This window comes from Brienomyrus brachyistius, chromosome 11, assembly GCF_023856365.1.
Source record: "Brienomyrus brachyistius isolate T26 chromosome 11, BBRACH_0.4, whole genome shotgun sequence".
Classification (NCBI taxonomy): Eukaryota; Metazoa; Chordata; class Actinopteri; order Osteoglossiformes; family Mormyridae; genus Brienomyrus; species Brienomyrus brachyistius.
The window spans coordinates 580,980-601,313 of NC_064543.1; the positions used below are offsets into that span (position 1 = coordinate 580,980).

General features: G+C 42.1%; 1 long non-coding RNA gene across 2 annotated transcripts; it reads left to right on the top strand.

Moving 5' to 3' along the window:
* Window positions 1-3,810: 3,810 nt before the first annotated feature.
* On the top strand, window positions 3,811-16,296 carry LOC125704191 (uncharacterized). Of its 2 annotated transcripts, none has more exons than XR_007381050.1 (3): window positions 3,811-3,929; window positions 4,084-4,755; window positions 15,733-16,296. It is a non-coding gene; the product is annotated as an uncharacterized LOC125704191 (long non-coding RNA). The 2 variants fall into 2 exon arrangements; XR_007381049.1 differs by lacking the exon at window positions 15,733-16,296 and adding an exon at window positions 6,367-7,217.
* Window positions 16,297-20,334: the final 4,038 nt, after the last annotated feature.

Genomic DNA, 20,334 nt, shown 5'->3' on the forward strand with positions numbered 1-20,334 from the left:
ACTAAGAATTTAAATAAACCGTAATGAAAAGTCACCGCCATATAATTCTGACCTTTTCTGAATGTGTTCAAAATGTTTAACGGTTCATTTCAACATTTGCCTCAAACCTATACTCTTATTCTCCCTTCTGCGCTATGTGTAAAAGATTTCTGCAGATTTACGTAACACAATTTAAGAAAGCTGCGTCTACCAGTCGGAAGATAATTCACTTAATTTGGCAGACTGGGCGCCAGCACAGCTAACTACTGTTTAGTCCGTAACACATGCAAAGGTTCCTTCTCTTCTGGCAGTGTCATCAACATGCCCTGTGACTCTCTGCGATGTAACGCAATACCCCCACCCCCCATCCTGGCCATTTTTATTTAAAATGATGTCATGATTACTGAAAAAGAAAAAAAATATATACATATAGATTCATTTTGATGCAAAAAGGTAAACCATCTGCAAGCAGAGCCCTGTTGTGTACATCTTCAGACTGAGTCTATCTGCAGCCCAGAGACCCCTATTTGGCAAGAGATGCCTGGATCTGAATGTGCAGATCTGTACTCTTTTTTTGTTTTTTGGCTGCTGTACTGCTGTGAATCTGATGTCAGAACAGATTTAAAAAGCTGATACTGTTCTGGATAAACAGCTTGGCACAACTTGGTTGTTTCTGTTGGTGTTTAAAGGGACAGCATACATGAAGGATCTGTAAATGATCACGGAAACGTCAGAGTAACGAAAAACTCTCTCTCCCGCTCCCATTGGAGCAGGGAAAAAACGTTTAATGGTCAAAAGCCTTATGATGTTGTATATGTGTGTGATGACCTACATTGATAGTAGTTTTATGAATAATTTTAGAAACTATGCGCTAAGGTTTATGAAACCATGCAGATAAGCTTGGTTTTATTTTTGCATACCAATTTTTTTGGTTCAGGAAAAAAAAACAATTTATATCCCAAATGGAAGTGATTTTGTAAACTAAACTAAAATTTTATTGTAAACGCATTCTGTGGTTGGACAGTATTTTCAACCTGAAGTCTGCGATAGGATTAAGAACAATAGTGTGATTGGCGCAGGTCAGGGGTCAGGTGAGTTTGCAGAGGTGTTCCCAGAAAAGATGGGTCTGAGGTCTCCATTGATGGGGAGAGTTAGGCTAATGACAAGATGACCAGCTTGCTCTGCTGTTAAGGAACCACAAGTATAACATTTAGAGTTAGATTCATTTTCACACTCAGGAGAAATAGACGGAAATGTAGTGAAAGAGACTGTCTGTGTTTTTCATTAGGTTTCAGAAGCACTGAAGAGATCGATTCCTGGTAATGCCAAAGCTGCTGGCGATTTATTGCTCGGAATATGCAAAGGAGTGAGGGTTAGGAGTGAGACTGCCCTATGCTTACATTTCTACATTTCCTTTCGACCATTTCCCACCCCAGTTGTTTCCATATTTATACATATTTTGTGGGAAGAAATGCCAGCACGATAACTATGGACTAGGCTTAGCTAAAAATAAAGACCTGTATTTAAATGCTACGTTGAGGACCACGGACTGTTTGTTCAATGTGAACCATCTCTGTGGGGGATTGAGCCTCTTCTGGCATCCTGCTCCAGCATAGGGGACGTGCTGTTCATGTCCCATAAAGATGGGGAAGTGCAGGAGGTCAGCGGCAACTTACACAGTCACCGTTCTGCGTCTAGGGAGTGAACATTCAAAACATAAAGTATTAATCTGCCGGAGAAGCAGGAGTTGAGAGGAAACTGAAGAACAATGCAATGCTGGAAATTTCACACAGATGGCAGCCGTGCGGGTAGCTGGAGGGGGGAACTACCGGCTGCAGTGATGTCAGGTCTTTAGGCGTCACAGGCTGTGGAAAAACATCCAGTTCCCAGGCACGGCAGAAACATTTTCCCACGAAAAGTAATTGTGTATGTAAATTTCCTCTGCTTATCTAGTATGTTTCCTCTCTATCTGGACAGTTGTTTAAAAATATTGTTTGTTTTGTTTTCCGGCCTCCAGCAGTATGTTTTCTGACATTTGATTAATGTCTCTGCCTGTTTCAACTTTATTCTCACTTTATTAGTTCTACTTCTGGTCAATCTGAATTCAAGAAAGTAATACAGCTCAGACATGCACCCCAAAGTAACGATCACTAGAAGGAAGACAAGGTGCGAAGCCTGAATCAAAACCATCACATGAAAAAAGTCTAGCAAACTAGGCCACTGACTGAATTATTTATTCAAGCATTTATCCAATGTTTTCAATATCTTTATTGTCATGACCTGTGATTTTACAGTTTTACAGTGAGTCACTGGTATGCTATGCCAGATGTGGCCAGTGTGTTTCCTCACTAACTATACTGGTACAGTAACACTGTCCTGAGCTGCACCACAGTAATGTAAGATATCCAAGATCCAGGGCAAGAACACAGCAGCAGCATTAGCTTACACTGAGGACTTCTAGAACATTTCCAATCTTCATCACTGTCTGCTGTCCAGTCCTGGCAAGACAAGCCTCAGGAATCTCACATCGATGCATTTTGGGGCAGTGATGAATATTTGAGGGCAATTAAATGATCAAATGTGTAGCAGAAACTCTGCAGGCTATAAGCTGTAAAAGTGGCTGGGGGGAGCATGTGGCTGAGGGGGTTAAGCTTCTGTGCCTGTTATCAGAAGGTCGTCAGCTCAAGCAAAGCCCTTATCCCCCAGCTCCAGGGGCACTGCACATTGGCTGATCTTGTGCTGTGACCCCCCCAGCTATGGAAAGCAAGATGGGGTCAGTGAAGGGAAGAATTCTAACATACCTGTACTTGTGCAAATGGCAAATAAAGAATATTTGTCAAATGTTCATTATTCACATGTAGTATATCATGAAAATGTGGAACAGCTTAAGTGAAAAAATGGATGTGGTTTCTGGGGGAGATAAGGGTGAATTTGAGACATTGTGAAATTGTTGCAAGAAGGAGCGTGGTACTCTTGAACCATAAAGAACAGGATTAAACAGCTAAATCAGACATTGATATTGTTATGCTGGTGGTAATGAAGACCAACTCATTCAGTTAACCAGTGCACCTACTGTTTAATGCCAAGATATCTGTACAAGAAGATAGAGTGAAAACTTCACCCCACTTACATCACGTCACACAGATGTATGATATTTTATTTGGAGTCAAAAGCAGCAAGAAGAAAACAATGGAAAGGGCTGTCGAGGTGCTGATGTTATTTAAAATATACCGAGCCGTTACAAGCCATGTAATCCAGCTCCTTGGCATCTAGAGAAACATATGCACCAGGAATGTCCTTGCATGGCGGAAATGGACTCCTATATCAATCAGACTATTTTTTACTAATCAGAATAATTAATCAAGCATGCAGTTTCTGCTTTACAAAAGCATTTGTTCATAAATAAAAAAAAAATTGAGAACCATTCACCCACGTGTCAGTTCATGGTTTACTAATTCCCTATTTCAGAATATTTTTATTAACACAATATTCCGGAGCCCCCCCGCGGCCCAGTAGGATAAGCGGTTAGGAAAATGGATGGATGGAATATTTTTATACACATAATCAGAGCTGTCGTTTCAGATATGCTACGGTATGTCGGTATATTAAAATTTCATAATCAATCAGTTCGGAAAACTATAACCGGTATACGGGATGAACGGGTACACAGCGCTGCTCCGAATATTACAAAACGTATGTGTAACCCACACAAAGCAGGCTGGAAAAATAGGGAGTTAACTCATTTTAGTTTATACCCAAATCCTATGCTCCTTTAAGGTTGTTAAAATCTTCCGTCCAGTAGATGGCAGTGTGTCGTGCTGAGGGAAGAAGTTTTTTTTTACCGTTACGAGCAAACAGAGAGACGGGAAAAGACCGTGAGCGGCAAAACGTTAGTGAGCTGGAAGTGAAGTTGAGGTAGAAAGTTGGACAGGGATATTTTCTTTTCTTCGGTAAGTTCATTTGCTGTTAATTCATGACTACTGTATAAATTAGGAAAATGACCTTATTAGAAAAAAACCAATCGGAGTTTTGTTTGGAATTTAGGTTAACTATTCTGGTAGTTTAATTTTTGAGCGAATGATTGGGTATTACACTGCTATGCAGATTGGTTTTTTCCATTGGATCGAACCTGTCGATTGGATGGACGAGCGGCAGCGACGGAGGATAAGGTTGAAGACGAGCGCCTGCTGACCGAAGCGGACCTTTCCGTGCCATTGTACCTTCGTCCCACATTGCAGATAAGCGTTGAGACCTCATTTCACCTTCATAGCAAAGCAAAAATATGCTACCCGGGTAGATTGGATATTTTATGTTGAACACTTTATTTTGGGGGTTTAAAAAAGCTCTGAGTCTATTTTTGTTTTGGTTGTGTTTTGTAATTAAACTGTAGAGAAAAGCTTTAAAAGAGGTATACTTGTTTATATCTGTGTTTTGTAAATAAATGTCGGCTATTCATTTCGGTGAGATCCAGATACTCTTGTTCCTCTGCTCCTCTTTGAAAAGTTCCTTAGACAGAGGGCACTGACCTGTCACAGTAATATATTGCACTACGGAGTGTGCCCGCTTACATTTGGTTGCAAGGGAATAGTAGTCAATACAAATATAGAATATCACTGTCAATACAGAAGTATACAATGATGAATAAACACACGAACTGGTGGAAGGATACGTCCCTGGAGCGGGACTCCGGCCGGTGTCTGCAGCAGAAAGCCGCACAGCGCGAGGCTTCTCCAACATGGCGGCCAGACCGAAGCACTTCCCGTCACGTGGTAGCAGGTACATCATTGGTGTGACGCGTGGTTTTCTTTGCGCTGTCTGGAAGCATGGCGGTAAGTGTAAACCAGCACAGGAAATTCCTTTTACCTTATGAACAAATAAGAAACAAGCATTTAATTATGGATATCTGGTAATCACTGTCACTGACTGAAGTACATGTTTGGTAAGTATCTGGACGGGTCCTCCAACTGCCATCTCCTATGTCTTATATACCATTATCACCCACTTGGACAATGGAAGAGAGAACTATGTGAGATTGTTGTTTGCAGATTTTAGCTCAGCTTTCAATGCCATAGTCCCTCTTACATTGTTCTCCAAGTTCAGGATCAAGGGTTTGAAAATTTATCCATTTTTTAAGAGTGCCACCTGCTGTCTGATTTTGGTAGTACATGACCCATTAATGAATCCAGTCATCCGTCTATAACTTATTGCCATGAATTCATTACAAAATTACACGTTGATTTTAAATATATGATTGAACAAATTGCATTCTCAAAATGAACAAAAATATAAGAAATATAAATATTATGGTGACAGTTAATTGTGACACTCCAATCGGTTTTCTCTTACTGCCTTTAAGGAGTATGTACTGTATGAGGCCGTTGTAAGGTAAAGGGTTAATAAACCTTTTTCCGCTAGATGTCTCTCTGGAGCTCCCAATCTTTTAGTAGCGTAAGAAGCATTGAATTCCTTCCTTAATTCTCAAGCAGATTGAATAGGAAAGATACTTTTAAAGAGAAATATGATGAACCAATACTGATTAGTTTTTCAAAGACTAACGTAAGACAAAATAGGCAATGATGTGTCAATCATCCAGTGAAGTCCGCATTTCGAGTCAAGTCAAGTAGGTTTTATTGTCATTTCAACCATACACACAGTATATAGTGAAATTAGATAACGTTCCTCCAGGACCATGGTGCAGCACAGAGCAGGTCAAAGACAGAGCAACATCATAAGTGCAGACAGGACAGCATAATAGTACAGATTGACAAGACAAGACAACATACAGTGCAAATTAACAGATTTACTCATGTATGCTGCTACCATTACAGTGTTACTGTATGGTAGCAGCGAGGGTTATTTTGTGCAAAAATGCTGTGGTATAGAAGAGTAAAGAGTCGAGGCCATAAATAAGAATAAATACTATATACAGATGTGAAGGGGAGGGGGATTGTGTTCAGTTCCGGTCTGATAGCCTGAGACATTTCCCACATTTCCTCCTTGTCTGATAAATATAGCATTTTTTTCTGTAAATATTTTAAAAATATGATCATATGTATCCTCCAGGGAATTTATGTTGCTATAAAAAAAAAAATCAGGGTTCCTAGGTAAGAAGTTGGGCAGTTTTTGAATGACACACCTGAACTGACCTCTAGGCGGCGCATGTTCTATATGTATGAATCTGCAGGCAGTGCTGCTGTTTTGACTCTGCCAGCTGGTCAGGGTCCTTTGTGTAGTTTCGGGCCTGGCAGTCATCCATCCAGCCAGATTCTCTGTCCCTGTCCCTCCAGACGCTTAGGACAGTTCTTTAGAGGATGTGTTCCTTTTAGAACACTATGCTTTGCATCTGCCTTCCAGGTTGGTGTCGAGTGTGTCTGTTTTATTTTCCAGGAGATTTTTGCTGGACATGTTCTGGATCTCAGTAGTCTTGATTATGGACCAGTTTTGCTGCCAAGCTCATGTGTCTGTCATGGAGAGCCAGATGGGATAGGAAAAAGCAGAATTCCCCCACAGGGATCACTAAAAGTCTCACAGTTGTTTTTGTGGATGGACACAGTACCATGTGATGATACGCAGTGATATGTGATAGGATACATAACATGATGATATGTAAGAGCGTGTGATGGGACACAGTACCATGTGCTGATACGCAGTGATATGTGATAGGATACATATCATGATGATATGTAAGAGCGTGTGATGGGACACAGTACCATGTGCTGATACGCAGTGATATGTGATAGGACACAGTACCATGTGCTGATACGCAGTGATATGTGATAGGACACAGTACCATGTGCTGATACGCAGTGATATGTGATAGGACACAGTACCATATGATGATACGCAGTGATATGTGATAGGACACAGTACCATGTGATGATACACAGTGATATGTGATAGGACACAGTACCATGTGCTGATACGCAGTGATATGTGATAGGGCATATAACGTGATGATATGTAAGAGCGTGTGATGGGACACAGTACCATGTGCTGATACGCAGTGATATGTGATAGGACACAGTACCATGTGATAATGCTCCTGTGAGTAAACCTAAACCATAAAGAGGGCCATCTGGTGTCATAGCTTTTACAGTTTTGATTTTTAAAATGCTTTTATTTTTATTCTAAGTTGTTTTAATTTTTATGTATATTATTTTCAATTTTTATGTTAAAAGCATTTATGTTTTAGTAATTTTTCAGTGTAGTTTTGAAGGTTTTTGTTTTAATGATGTATTTTAAATTAAATTAAAAATACAAGTTTTAATCATTTTATTTCTAGAGCTGTTTTTATGAGTCTGATCCTACAGTATCCTACATGAATACACAGTGTCGCCGATGTCCTCAAAAGGTCTTCCAGATATTATAAATCATATACAAGTACATGATATACAAGTAGCTCCTACCTTGCAGGGGCCTCTAGCCCCTACATCACTGGGACTCTGTCCCCTGCTGAAACATTCATAATACAGCTCGCCAGCGAATTGCCAGTTTAGTAGGTATGTTTGAGCAGGGAAACCTGTAAACTGTGTTGCAGGCTGACCTTCCAGGACCGAAATTGGGGAATCCTACTGTAATGTAGTCCGGGGAATACAATTGCAGAGGTTAAAGGAGAATGGCCGGACTTGTTAAAGGTAACAGGAGGGTCACAAAGTAACTATGGTGTACTGAACGGCTTCTTCGGACACACAGATCCTCTACCTTTGCAGCAATTCTGATGGCAAAAATGGGTCCTAGCCAGTACTAACTAGGTATGCCTAATATATTGGCCACTGAGTGTAAATGTTTCTGTGTTTGTGTTTTAATAAAATTTGTATGTATATAATATACTATACTATATTAATGTTGGACAACTGGACCTTAAACCCTCAAAGTGCAATAGGGGTATGCATGTTTGTGATTCAGTCGCTATAAGACGTGCTTGTGCAGAGGAGGGCAGTGCTGAGGGCGCCCCACATTAAAGGGCCCCACTTTAGAGCTTCTGACTCTGCCCCCCTTGCAAAATTTACTGAGAGTGACCCCCACCCCCTGTTGGTAAAATTTACTGACTTGCAATCCCTCACCTCCCCAAAAAGTCTCTGAATGGCACTGCTTTTAAATACGCCTCCATTGACTTATTAAATGTGCTGCTCAGCATACAGAGGGAATATCGGAATGCTGAGCATTCCAGCAGGCCGAGATCCCAGCTCGCCTTCACCTGGCTCCTTTCTCTGTCTGCCTGTGAATATCAGGTCTGCCTGAAATTCCCTGTTACCCGAACTGACAGTAAACCTGACGGACCTGTGTTCATGGTGGTCCATTTAAGTATAGGACCAATGTAACCAGTTGCCTCTCTCTCAAACATTTAGGCTGTGTTCTGCCGGGAGGGAGTGCTTGTTGTCCCACATGCTAATAATAACACACTGGGGGGATGAGACAGCTATTCAGCGTTACTCCCTAAGCAAGGTCCTGTTTTTCTGCTGATATCCCAGAAGTTTGGGTCCCTCCCCGGTGACCTTTTTGTGACCTGCTCAAGGTCCAGACTGCACTTTGAGGGGAAAATGCACTCAGGGATATTTGTCATTTATCTCCACAACTTTGAATAATTGGATGTTGATTTGTCTGTTGCTGGCTGATGACCTCAGTGATAACCGAGAGGACTGTGCTGGAAGAGCACGGAAAGTCTCTCACCTACCTTCAGGGAAGGTGCGCGTTTCAGTCAAAGAAGGGCGTATAGTTCATATGTGGTATTAAGGGGGCTACCTGTAATTCATCTTCTTAAAATGCTTTGATTGTTTGTTTCTTCTTAGGACATGACTTCAAACATGGGCTTATTTCTGAAGGTAACCAGTGGCCCACATGACGTTAAATGCAGAACTTGCCAGGGAGATCCATCAATGTTCCGTTTTACAGAACAACAAAAAGGGAAGTTCCTCTTTGCTGGCTTCATTTTTATATTATTGATAGGTAGACTTTTGCACTCATTTTGTTCGCATTTCTATGCCTAATTTTTATATACATATTGTTGACAAAAGTGCAAGAACATTTACAATTGATACAATTCCCGGATTTCTAGTAATCTGATTAGTTAGATTTCTCACCTCTTCTCTCCATGATCCATATTCCTCTCTAACGTAAAACACCCCCAGAATGCTAAGTGGGGGCCTGAAAAAATTATGTTCATGGTTCCCTTGAATTGAAAAACAATATATGATAATGAATTAAATAATAAACAAAATTAATTCACATTACTGTGGATTTTAATTGTGCTCTTTTCCCCATTGTAAATCAGCATGCTATTTTGAAATGCTCTCCAGATTAACCACTTTTCCTAAATTTTCCTGAAATTTCTGGTATCCTTAAAATTCATTTTTAAAAATGCAGTTGTATGTTCATTATTGTATAAATTGTATTGTATATATTCCTTAATAGGTCATCAATGGGTGCAAACACATTTTAGCAAATTTTCAGAATATTGCAACAAATTTCAAATGAATATTGTTGAAGCGGGGCTGTATGGTGGTGCAGTGGTTAGCACTCACACCTCTGGGACCGGGTTCGAGTCTCCGCCTGGGTCACGTGTGTGGAGTTTTCATGTTCTCCTCATGTCGTCGTGGGGTTTCCTCCGGGTACTCTGGTTTCCCCCCACAGTCCAAAAACATGCTGAGGCTAATTGGACTTACTAAATTGCCCGTAAGAATGCGTGTGTGAGTGACTGGTGTGTGAGTGTGCCCTGCGATGGGCTGGCCCCCCATCCTGGGTTGTTCCCTGCCTCGTGCCTATTGCTTCCGGGATAGGCTCCGGACCCCCCGCGACCCAGTAGGATAAGCGGTTTAGAAAATGGATGGATATTGTTAAAGCGATTAAATTAAGCAAAACAGGTAAAAGAAAATGTATAGAGTGATGGATACTAGTTAGTGGACAGATGTTCCTCAGTGAAGATCTGACCGAGCTGAAGCTCATGAGTAATGTCATAAAGGTTATCAGTGGCTTTTCTGTCAATCAGCAGATTTTAGCATCATTGTAGGCACACAGCCAGCTCTGAACCAGTTACATTTCTGATGAGAGGAGCAAGTGGGCGGACCCTGAATTATGCAAACATAGGCTCACTGTGGAGGGTGACTGAGGCAAAGCGTGAGTGGCAGTGGCCAGTCAAGGGGAAGGTGCCCATGAAAGATTTATCCTGCTAAGTTAGTCTCAGAGGCATCTGGGCTGATTAGACGTGAAGGGCTGTGGAGCTATGCGTCAGGCCCATGGGGGGAGGGGGGCCTGAATCAGGCAGTGATTAAGGAATCTTCCATGGAGTCCAGGTCCCTCTCTTACGGTCTGCAGACTCATACATTTACCAGTTTGCCTGTTAATTTTTGGAGATTCATTTCTGCAGATCTTCCCCTTTCTGAGATTCTGCTGTTGATGTGTTTCCTATCAGCGTGTGAAGGATTTTGTGTGTGTGTGTGTGTGTGTGTGTGTTCAGTCTTCATTCTGGAGGCTTACATCACCGATGTTTCTGCTAAAAGCAGGTAGGGAAACCAGTGCATCAAAAAGGTCAGAATCCATTAGCCGGAGAGGTGCCACAGAGCACATGGTATATACATGTAATACTGAAAAAAGAATTGTTTAACCACATTACTAACGATCAGGGGAGGAAAGTAATGCAGTAAATTTACTCCATTATTTATTTATTTATTTATTTTGTGAAATTGCACTTAAGTTTTCTTAACTAAGGGTTCCATCTAAAACACTATAGCACCTCAGAAAGTATTGTAGTCATGAAGAAATTGTTGGGGGTGTCAGAAATGTAGGCTAGAAGGCTGAGCTGAAAGGCAAATTATTAATCTCTTATAAATCTTTCTGTTATCTTGCTTTGTGAGCAGCCTGATCCTTCCTCACCGACAAAGGCGATAATCCCCGTTCAGTCGCTGTCAGATACCGACACAGAGTTACTAGTCTGATGTGGTCGATTACCGATAATACCGTCATTTCACATAGGCCTTGTGCTATAGGCAGACATCACAACTGGCACTGCAGTGGCCGCGGACTGTGACCAAGCTACCTACAAACATCTTCAAATATCCAGTTATCTTCTTGTGACTCCGTATTGTAACTTACAGTGCTGTATTGTATCCTGTCTTGAGTGAATTTAAAAGGATATGCTGCTTTTTGTAGCATCAACGGATTTCAATATGTAGTAATTTTTACTTTTTATACTTAAGTACTTTTAAAACCAGATACTTAAGCAGTATTTCACTGGATAACTTCTGCTTTAAGTTGAGTAACGTTTTGGTGCGGTTTCTGTACTTTAAGTATGAAAATTGAGTACTTTTCCCGCCACTGATAATAATGCAAAGATAACTCCTATTGTTGCAGTACTGTATTTGACCACACTGGAGTATGTGTCCTGTGACAGAACACTGTGAATCCTCAAGAAAATGGAAAAAGTCAGCAGAATAACCAAATGAAAGCTACAAACTGTTTAGATGAAACATTTGATGAATGTGCACATTTAAGAGCTGCCTCAGGTTTTAGAGGGGTTAGTAAATAAACAGTAAACTACAACACAGCATAAACGTTAACTAACAATTCTGAGCACACATCGCTCATCTTTTCCAAATCATTCAAATGGGAAAGTGCATTTTAAGCTGCCTTCTTTTTGCTTTCAAAACTTAAAACCACCAACATGCATTAGTGAAAAGATCTATAAATGAATAAAAATGGAGAACACTCCTCCCACAACAAGACTGGTCTGTCCACTTCCCAGGCCACTAACAGGCCTTCCATCCTCCTGTACCAGTGCACCCGCTCCTCAGCCAATGGCGTTGACCGAGGCCTTTCATTTTTTATGACATTATTTCTGCTGACTGGCTCTGCAGTGTAACTTCTGCTGATGACTTACAGAGACCTAAATAAAGATTATATGGGTTTGTCATAGAACCAGTACTGTGATGGACCCATTGTCTGTGGTGGTGTCCATTGGGGAAGTCCACCTCTCAGCCAGTCCCCAATGTATCATACCCTCCCCAGGAATCTATTTCAACAGGAACTACCTGTGATGATTCTTTGGTGGCTGTGTAACTTCTCACAACCTACAGCATCCTCTCTGTGGAACCAGTGATGTCCCTCTGCAGTGTAAAACACCATATTGGGCCAGTGTGTGGCTCACTGGGATAATTCTTTGGACTTTTGGTAGGAAGGTTGCTGGTTTGCGCCTGGCTTCAGCAGAACTGTCCCTTGAGTGAGGCCCTTAACCCCCAGCTTCGTTGGCGCTGCTGCAGGTGGCTGCCCTCTGCTGCCAAACTTGCTCTCACCTACTTGCGTGTCATGGAGAGCAAGATGGGGTATGTGAAAAGAGAATTTCCCCACAGAGATCAATAACCTTTCTTTATTATTCAAGCAGGCGTGAGCACTTCCTGCAGGCAGGAAGTAGAATGACTCTGGAGTGGAGGTCTGTTCCTTCTGAGACAAAGCAGGTCTGTGAACCGTCACCAGCAGGGTCCTGCTATTTTCCATTTGTCAAGAGCCACAAATGTTCTGCTACAAAGTTGAGTGTAAATGATCTAAATAGAGAGAATGTGTTTGGACGGTGGGCCCCTGATTTATGGTCTTGATGAGACCGGGGGAGGTGCCTGCAGGGATTCTCCCTCAGAGCAGAGATCCCCAACGAGCTTCAGATGTCTCTGGGCTGTGGAAGAGCAACCTTGGCAGTTTTTAATGGCAAAGCAAGGCTTGTAAAAGAAATAAAATAAAATTAACTGTAAACTGCTCGCACAAGCCTAAGGACATGACCTAACCATCTAAAAGCTCATTGAAAAAGATAAGATGTAAACATCAGGATGTTTGATTGATGGTCACTGGTTACAATGTGTCATCAGGCTTGGAGATTAGCTGCATTAATCACAGGTTTATCATCATTTTAATGGATGTAATGACGTAAACATAAGGGAACATTATACATTATACCACAGATTATCGAAACTGAAGCTGTTCAACAGTTTTCAATATAAACCAAGTACGAAATACTTTCAAACTATTCTGTAGAAAAAAATAAAATCAAGATGTTTAATCAGACCATGAAAGAGAGGAATTGCAGGGATTCAGAGAGACTGGCAAGAGGGTTTTTGTTGGACATGTTGTGGCTGCTGCCTATTGATTTGGCACTAAGGGGCCACGCCTCCTGCTGCAGTTCTCATCAGAGTCGGTACAGTATGCAAGTTGCATCCGGTGTCGTTCTGAAAGGCACTTTGATTATCTTCTTGTCAAGGTAACTTAAAGTAGCTGTATACCTGCAAGACACTCACTGCTGTCTAGGCAACAGTTAGCTGAAGCCAAATGAATAAATACTGTTAACGCTGACAATAATGGCAATGACCTGAGTGCCATTACAGGGGCCTGATTTGGTTACAGCCCAAAGTTACAGCTGTTGGACATTGGTCACTAGTTTTGACACATATTTGACCAACTACCACTGTTTAAACAACATGCATGCTATTATGATCCAGTGTTTATACCGACCTAAGAGTATTTTCTGTCAGTTCATGGTGCTGTTATATGTTTTATAAAAATTTTTTGAGGTGTCCTGCCATTTCATCAGTACCTGTCAGGATCTGCAATAGGGGAAAATCTTTCTACCAAGCAAAACAGAATTGTTTCAATAACATTGGCTGCTCTGATATTTATCTAACGCACTTTTAATATTCCTGCCGTAGGAATATTTATTTATTGTATATTTATTGTATTTGTATTTTAGAACAGATGGCATTGTGGGTTAGCAGGTAGCAACATAACTTGTACCTTCAGCGATTCCTGCTCCCAGCTATCTTCCGGCCATCTCGTGGCTCTCTCCTGCGGGCTACATCCCAGTTATCTCCTGGCTATTTCCCAGTTATATCTCGGCTATCTCCTGGCTATCTTGTGGCTCTTTCCCTGGGCTATATCCAAGTTATAGCCCAGCTATCTCCTGCCTATCTCATGGCTATATCCAAGTTATATCTCGGCTATCTCGTGGTTATCTCCAAGATACATCTCAACTATCTCCCGCCAATCTCCCAACTGTCTCTTGACCATCTACCAGTTGCTTCCCTGCTATCATCCCAGCTATCTCCCGGCTATCTCCCTGATATCTCCTGGTTATTTCATGGCTAAATCCCAGTTATATCCTGGCTATTTCCCAGTTATATCCCAGTTATATCCCAGCTATCTCCCGCCTATCTCACGGCTATATCCAAGTTATATCCCATCTATCTCGTGGCTATCTCCAAGATATATCTCAACTATCTCCCGCCAATCTCCCAACTGTCTCCTGACCATCTCCCAGGTGCTTCCCTGCTATCATCCCAGCTATCTCCCGGCTATCTCCCAGCTGTCTTCTGACCATCTCCAACCGCCTCCCTGCGATCATCCCAGCTATTTCCGGGCTATCTCGTGGCTATCTGCCAGTTATATCCTGGTTATCTCATGGCCAATCCCCGGCTATCTCATGGCTATTTCCCGGTTATCTCCCGACTATCTCATGACTATATCCCAGTTATATCCTGGCTATCTCGTGACTATCTCCCAGCTATCTCGTGACTATCTCCCAGCTATCTCGTGACTATCTCCCAGCTATCTCGTGACTATCTCCCAGCTATCTCGTGGCTATCTCCCAGCTATCTCCCGCCGGTCTCCCAGCTGCCTCCCTGCTATCATCTCCCAACTGTCTCCCGGCTATCATCTCCTGGCTGTCTCCCTGCTATCTCCCATTTATCATCTACTGACTATCTCCCACCGGTCTCCTCGTTTTCACCCTGCCATGGAGTTTTCACATTCATGCTATGTTTACGTGGCTTCACAAGTTTAATTCCATGGTCCCAAAACTGCAATTAGTTGAACTGTGTGCCTTTCTTACCCATAGTGTATAGGTGCAGCCCATGATGAGCTGGTGTCCCATCTTGGGTGTACCTTGTATTAGTCCCCTTGCCTCCTGGGACAGGATTCAGACTCACCATCACCTTCTACTGGATGGTCCTGGAGGAACGTTGTCTCATTTCACCATATACTGTGTGTATGGTTGAAATGATAATAAAACCTACTTGACTTGACTTGAGTACCTATGAAGGATGTACATAAGGATGTACATAAATAATTCAGTCAGATTCCTTGACATGGAAATTTAAACCTTAAACTGTAAGTGTGAATAATTAGTTTTTGTAAGTATCTTAATATGGTCATTTTTCAATAATGGAAATGTAAATAATACTGGTTAACATCAATGTTGGGTGTAGAAAGGGAGGATGTCTGCAGCACAGCATTTGCCATGCAATGCTGAGCAGCATGTTTCCCCAGTATCAGCCTCAGTAGATGGTCTGCGTGCTAATGGCATGCTAATGCTAATGCTAATGGCATGATCAGCAGGCAGTCTGCATGTTAAGCGCATCACCAGCAGGCGCCTTACCATCCAACCAGTCTACATGCAACAAGGCATCAAAACTGCTGCCTTCTACAGCTCTTTGCTGTGTGGCAGATATCAGAGGACCAGACGGGAGTCTGGTGGATCTGTTTTCAGGCACCTGGTATGAAGCCCAGCAGATGCTGCCTAATCAATGGAGCATATCACTCAGGGTGTACATACCCAGGTTCCCACCAGCAGATTCACACATGTCTTTATTTAGCATAGAATGCCACACACACGTTGCTACCATCAGGGATGCGACAGTCCGGCAGGCTGGCTGCCAGCAGAAAGCCGTTTCACTTTGCCTGTTTGTTTTTCTCTTGACCCCTTTGTTCTCTCGCTCCTTATAGATCGGACTCCCCCGGGGCTGAGATTTACTGAATGCGGTTGTGCTTCGGGGTTCGTGTCCCACCAGACATGCTGTCACATGTCCGACAATCTTGAGAAACTGTCATTCCATCAGTCTGACAATATAAGTTTATATTTTTATTTTTGTACTGAGAGTGATATGATTTCAGGCCCATTTAAAGGAAACAAATTTTCTTGATGATAATACAACAAAGACCCAGCACTGCTTTTAAGTGCATAACTTCTCCCCGAATGTAGAGAGAGTCTTTCTACACAAGTAGAAAAACACTAAATTCAAATTAGTGTGTCATTTATCATCACATTGTCTGAGGAGGAAAGCTTCAGAAATCAAATAAAAGTTTACGACCATCCATATGGAGAGTGCATGTGCTCAGGAACCATTTTAAAGGGCCATGGGGGGGCGCTTACCCCCAGCTTTCCCTCTATATGTGTTTCTGCTGGCATCTGGAGAGTTACAGCTTCTACTGTTGAGGAAACTGGGATGATGAAAGAAAAAAATTGAGTGTTTGTCCCAGTTCATCTTTAATAAAGATTCGGTAAAGACATTTACAGAGTCCACAAACTTGTTCTGAATATGTGTCGGGAAGGCGGATGGAATAAATATGTTAAATAGCAAATGTAATCACTGGCGTTGGAAGGAGTTTGACACTGGGGGGACCGAATTTGCCCCAGCAGCCGGGGGGGGGGGTTGCGATGTATCACAACATCACAATGGACACATTAGCAGCAGTTGCATTGTGAAAAGATGTGAGGCGAGAAATCTTTTTAAATAACTCAAAATTAATTACGATATCATATAAAATAAGACTAACACACCTTATGGTGCAGTTTCACTACTAAACATAAAATAACTGATCCAATAAAATTATTTAGTCTAAAACAGAATTACAATCTTTGTGAGGTATATGTTTCGCTTTTTGCTCTCTGCATGCGCAGGAAATTGGCCTCAGTAAAGGCACACTGATAATGAAAGATAAGGAAGGCGTTCTTAACCCTCCTTTTCTTCCCAATTTATAGAAAACTATTAATGATGTAAGTTTCCCCAGGTTTAAAAATGAATGATGAATGATTCACTCCAGCATGGAGGGCATGGGCAGACAGCATAAAGTGCTTTTGGGAGGAGTGACACTGATCCGACCAGACGTCTCCAGCGAGCCGTGCGGAGGGATGATTGCGGTGCAAGGTGGCCCGTGGGACAATGGGCTCTGCTCTCCCAAATAAAACATGAGACCCCTCAAGAGCCGTAGCCTGGCAGTTCAGGCCGTGTCCTCCAGTAAAGAGGCCGGACAGCCAAGTTCAGCCTTGGAAGCTGAGAAGCATCAGTAGGTGGTTATCTACTCATCTCCATTCCAACAACTGATCCCCATTCCATCTGCTCACCCCAACCACATCTACTCGTCCCCACTACATCTGCTCACCCCAAACCCATCTACTCATCCCCAATTCATCTGCTCACCCCAAACCCATCTACTCATCCCCACTACAACTGCTCACCCCAAACCCATCTACTCATCCCCACTACAACTGCTCACCCCAAACCCATCTACTCATCCCAACTCCACCCACTCATCCCCATTCCCTCTGTTCACCCTAACCCCATCTACTCATGCCCACTCCATCCGCTTATCCCCACCCCTTCTACTCACCCCACCCCATCTACTCATCCCACTCCATCTACTCCCTCTGCTTATCCCCATTCCATCTGCTCACTCCCATTCCATCCGCTCACCCCATGCTCATCCACATTCCTTCTGCTCATCCCCACCCCATCTACTCACCCCTACCCCATCTACTTATCCCTATTCCCTCTGCTCATACACATTCCATCTGCTCACTCTCATTTCATCTGCTCACCCCATTCCATCCGCTCACCCCCATTCCATCTGCTCATCCACATTCCATCCATTCATCCCACCCTATCTGCTCACCCCATTCCGTCTACTCAAACCCCACTCCATCCACTCATCCCATTCCACCTACTCATCCCCACTCCATCCACTCATCCCATTCCACCTACTCATCCCCACTCCATCTGCTCACCACATTTCTTCTACTCATCCCCACTCCAGTTACTGATGACATAGATCTTCACTGCTTATACCTTCCAATTAATGACTCTATATTATATAAAATTATTATATTAAAAATTGCATCTAGTTTGGTTTGGGTCATATTATAGCAATAGAGCATATCTTTGCATTTAAACCAGCAATCATTAAGATATAAATGCAGGTCTAAAAGCTTGACACATATGTCTATAAGCATTGGCTAAAAAACAAAAATCAATGGAGAGTTCAGGGCTGTCAGGATGTATGTCTGAAATATAATGCATTCTGTAGTGACAAAGCGCCCTGTACCTTTATGGGAAGAGGCTTTGTGGGGACCTTGTCAGCAGTGTATGCCTGCAGGTTACAGTGCACCTGTTACCTCGGAGCTGCGATGTCAGTCTAATTCTCTAATGTCTTTAACAGTAAATCATCAGATATCGTCACTCTGAAGTCTACAACCTAGAAATCTGACAAAATAAAACATGTTATGGCTCAGTTATTGCAGGATAAGTTAAAACTATCCACAAAAAGAGAAGGAATTATTTGAAATTTCATCCATCTTGTTAGTCCTCATGCAGGCACACATTGACACACAGGCAAACCTTATGTACCATTGCAATGCAGCATACTTTTCTAAGTCAAACTGGGGAATTTACACATGTACACATGCATCTGCCCTGCACAGATGGGTTTAGCATTGTAAAATGTTAGAACACCATAACAGTTCTTTAGTTGAATCATTTGTGGGGAAACAGGTAAAGAACTAAGCTACAGAAGGCTCCGCCCCCCCAGGACTGCAGTTTGACATCCCTGGTCTATGGGTTACAGGTATGAAGTTTACATTAATATTTTTGACTGGCCTGTTTGAGGCACAATTCAAGTTTGTTAAGGAACCTGCCTGATTAACGCATACGAAGACATGCAGCAATGCAGTCCTTGCATAGGAATGAAGCCTGGTTCTTCGGTCAATTGCCCCCGACCTCTCGACTCACCACTACACAGAACCCACCTGTGCATCTATTTCTCATAGTACAGAGTAGGACCAGCTACCTGCTTAGTGCATCACCAACTCTGCCTGCTACTTGGGTTTGTCTTGTTTGCATTTATGTTTCTGCCCCCATTACGCCATTATTTTCTTTGCCACCATGTTGACCTTGCAGGATGTTCCGCTAAAATAAACAGCATCCCTGTATCGGCCATGTAAGACCAAGAAATATTCCGTCACTAGATATGTGATGTCACAAGATCATGTGATGTGCAGGGCATTGCGGGGGAGGGGGTTTGATTCATGCAGCAGCAGTTATTTCAAAGGCGTGAACCGCGGGGGGACAAAGACAGGATTCTGTCCAGAGGTCACAGTCACTTACACACTAATCTCCAAAAACAGAATTAAGATTCCTGTCAGCAGGACTGTCAGCTCTCACATCTGGTGTCACACTCACACTCTGACTGTCACGCACAGGCATGAAATCTTACGGCAAATTTATATTATTCCATTATAACCCTAATATTAGCTGCATCCAAAGCTTAGGGTTGGTCTGCAAACTGATTACAGGGTAATACAACTGCTTCATACATGTACATGAGGATGCATACTTCAGTCTCCAACTGAAAATCTCCTGCCAGCCAGCTGACCAACGTTGACAACACTGTATCACTGCCCTCTGCTTCTGGCTTTCCTGTTATATTATAGTTAAGTTCTATTTTGCAGCCATTAAGTGCAAATCACAACATTCCGTTTTAATGCTTTAATGAGGTGCAGCCCACCGGGAAGGAGATTAGAAACTCGTCATGTAGTGGAGAACCAGTTCCGTTTCGCTTTGTCAGACATCTGTGAAGGATCAAGACCTTATTTTTAATTTAATGAAATTAAAATCAGCTAAAACATTACCATAGAATGCAGCTCTTGGAAATGTCATTAAAATAATGCGTGTCGAGCAAGTGATTTAATGTAAACCCATGTCGTCTAAAGTTAGCAAAGTATAACTAACTGCATTGTACGATGAAAAGTCTCCCACTATAGACTCAGACTCTGTTAGTTTCTTCGGACCAAAAGCACACCAGCAGGAATACCAACGAGTATTGCCCTGTTTCATAACTATACACGTTCTCAAGTATTACGAAAAGCTTGGGAATTTAATTCCATTTTAAATTAAGTCTGCTAAAAATGACCGAAAGCCGAATCTTATATTGGCGCTTTTGGACTGTTTTTAGTTTAAGTTACACGGTAAGGAATATCGTGACGTCAGTGTTTAATAAAGACTAAAGGTTTCCATTCCCTCGTGCCTCGCAGATTTTTGTTGACTAACAATAATTAAATCCAAACATGTTGAACAGGTCCATATAACCCGATTTAGTTTTAAATAGACCTATTGCTATTATATCACAGTTAATATTGGACTATTGCAATGTTATATCTATAGAATAATAAACCTGAAATGAATATAGGCTTAATTAAAATTAAATAACCACATATTAAATGTAGTAGATAAAATTGCTTAATACCTTATTATACAAATCTTCGCTCATCCTTTC